This window comes from Tenrec ecaudatus, chromosome 12 (genome assembly GCF_050624435.1).
Source record: "Tenrec ecaudatus isolate mTenEca1 chromosome 12, mTenEca1.hap1, whole genome shotgun sequence".
In the NCBI taxonomy this organism is placed as follows: domain Eukaryota; kingdom Metazoa; phylum Chordata; class Mammalia; order Afrosoricida; family Tenrecidae; genus Tenrec; species Tenrec ecaudatus.
In genome coordinates this window covers 74,096,282-74,099,553 of record NC_134541.1, presented here as the reverse complement: position 1 = coordinate 74,099,553, position 3,272 = coordinate 74,096,282, and positions in this window count along the sequence as shown.

Genomic DNA, 3,272 nt, shown 5'->3' with positions numbered 1-3,272 from the left:
TTATCCATTCATCTATTGATGGGTATTTAGACCGTTTACACGTTTGGGAGATTGGGAATAATGTTGCAAGGGCCATCTGTGTATTTGTATCTATTTATGCTCTTGCTTTTAATTGCTTATATCCTTCATTTCCTTTTCTTTCCTTGTTAGACTCAGTATGATCCCCTTCTGCCCATCCTCTAGCCTCACAACCTCTGTGTCTGATGTGCCAGGATCTCACCAGGAGCCTTAACACCAAGATTCTGAGCCCTGACTGAGCATACTGATCATCCAGGGAATTGAATATTCCGGAGCACACAGAAGATGAAGTTATAAAAACTCCTTAGGCATAACCAAACAACTGGAGGGAGTGCTTTACTGGGCTTGGGGGCTGGGGATTATAGTTGTAAGGGACACCGAGGTCAATTGGCATAACCTAGACTGTAAAGACAATGTTGGACATCCACGCTGGAGAGTAGCAGCTGGATGTTAGAAGCTCACAAGTGGCCATCTAGGGGGCAAGTATTGTCACCCTCACTCTGGAGGAAAGAAGAGTGGTGAATGGGCCACATGAACAGTAGACTTCCTGACTCTGAGCACAGACTAACTAGAGGATCTCCAACTATCAATTCCAACTTCTTTGAATGGGATCACATCAAAAGGTCCTAGATAGTGAAGCAAAATTCACAGTTATAAAAGAGACCAGGTTTATTGGCTGAATAGGGACCAACAGACCTCTGAGACTATGGTCCTTATTCACTAAGTCCGAAAATGAACTCTTACCTGTGGCTCAATATCCAGCCAAATAATAGACCGGTCTACAATGGGAGCAATGACACAAGTGAGGCACACAAACCTTAAAATAGCAAATCATTTGATCTCAAAAGGGCAGCATCAATCCAAGGACCAAGTTCAGAAGGGTAGGCAGGGAGGAGGAGTGGAAATGGAAGGCACAAGTAGGAAGTGGAATAAGGGATATTATATTGTGGAGATTGCAATAAGTGGCATAAAACACAAGGTGTATGAATTGTTGAATAGAAAACTGATGATCTTGGTAAACGTTCACCCAATTCACAATAAACACTTGAGAGAGAAAAAAAATCCAAGCACCTAGGGTGCATTCCAGGCCAATAAAATCAGACTCAATGGAGATGGGACAAAGATGTCTTTTGGAAAGCTCTCTGGCGATTCCAATGAGCACACAAGGCTGATGCCCACCATCTGGAAACTATGGGGTAGCTGCTTCTCCGGTAATGCCTCAGGAGAGCATTTGAGTCTGTCAAAGAATGGGGGATGCAGAAGGGGCAAAGGTCATCAAACCTCACCCACAGCTTTACACTGGGGGGCTGCTCTATGAAGAATCTGGGAAGGGTCCACTTGCATGCTGTCTCTGTGCAGCAGATTCAACAGACCCAACACCTTTCCAAAGCTGGCAAGAAAGTCTGAGAGACTAGATGTGGGCACCAAGCTTTGAGTTTCCCAGAAGGCACAAGACAGAGCAAGAGCACGGGAACACAGATTCCTCTGGAAATGCCGCGATGGGCAGAACATGCATCTCTAGTTTCATTTCAAACTCACTCAAGCATTCACACCTTTTTACGAAAACCCAGCTTCTCATTACAGTAACCGGTTTAAAATGACAATCTTCTGTTGACCAAGTCTAAGAAATAACCTTCCTTTATTTTACATGGATAAAAATTCCGTTTTCTAGGCCGATGGGCTCTCAGGACAGGTGTTTTTATGTACTAGACATGGCTTTCAAAGTTCTCTAATTGCCTAAATTAATAACGACTTTTCCTTTGGCTTTTCCAAGGGACAAAATAATTTCAATCTTTTTCTAAGGAAGTGAATCTCTAGCTATCTCATTTGGATAACCTTCTGCCTTCAGGGTAGAATTTGAAATAATCTGCGAGGTCACCCCTTCCACACCCTGCCCTAGCAGCCCAGCCTCTTTCTTCCTTCCAGCCTCCAGCCAGCGGGGCTTGGTTGGGAAAGGAGATGCAGAAGGGAGTGTCTATGGGCTTTTCTATCAAAAGGTTGGCCACAACCCCCAGTAGACCAAATGTAATTCATTGGGGGTGGGTGGTTGCTAGATTAAGAGTTATCCTTAGGGAAATTACAAACAAACAGAAATACGAAGACTTTATATTTTATTATGGGATGCACTGCTCAGCCTCATTCTTTTTTAAAAGGCAAAGTGTAAAAAAATCTTAAAATGAAAGTCTAAATGAATAAATAAAATAAACCACAAAACCGTTTTCTCAAGAAAAGGCATAATAAAGAGCTCGGCTGCTTTTGGAGCTATTTAAGATGCTCGTGTTAAAGGGAAGAGTATCGTTGTTGACTTTGAAATGTAGAACCATTTGCTTAATTCAGTGATGGAATCTTTGCTGAAATGGGCAGTTCGGTTGAAGAAAGAAATTGACTTGTAGCATTTAATGAGCAATTTCATCTTTTGAATATAGAAATGACCATGGATGCCGACAAGCTTTTTATTCTTTGAGGACCCTCTAACCAAGAAATCTTTTAAATGACCATTACACAGTGAATGCCTGGAGGCTTTGGAAAATATTTATTTTAAAATTATTATAAGCTCAAAATGATTCACCAATGCAAAAAAAGAAGAGAAAAAGCAATTAAATACTAGGCTGTCAACACTGGAAACTTTTCTGTGCTGAAAATAATTGGACAGAGTGTGTTTTTTTAAAGTAATAGTGTCCAGAGAGATTTAATGATCTGATTGCTTATGGATATGGAGCTTAAATATATTCCTTATTTTAAATCTGATATTGGAATAGCAAGATTATAGACAATGATACAGTTGACTGGGAGAAGTATCGTTTCATTAAATTATCAAGTTAAGGCTCAAGGAGCCTGGTGGAATGTGTGTGACCATAGGCCAGCCAGTTGGAATCCGCTAGTGGCTCACAGAGAAAGATGAGGCTCTCAGCTTCTGTAAAGACTTACGACCTTGGGAACCTACAGGCACAGTTCTACGTTGTCCTTTCAGGGGTCCTCAAACTTTTTAAACAGGAGGCCAGTTCATTGTCCCTCAGACCCGTTGGAGGGCCAGACTATTGTTTAAAAATAAAACTATGAACAAATTCCTATGCACACTGCACATACCTTATTTTGAAGTAAAAAACAAAATGGGGCAAAAACACCCAGCGTGCCGGATGAATGTCCTCTGAGGGCCATGTGGCCCACGGGCCATAGTTTGAGGACCCCCTAGATTGATATAAGTCAGAATCGACTTGATAGTGTTAGGTTTCTGGGGTGGTTGACCTCAGTTC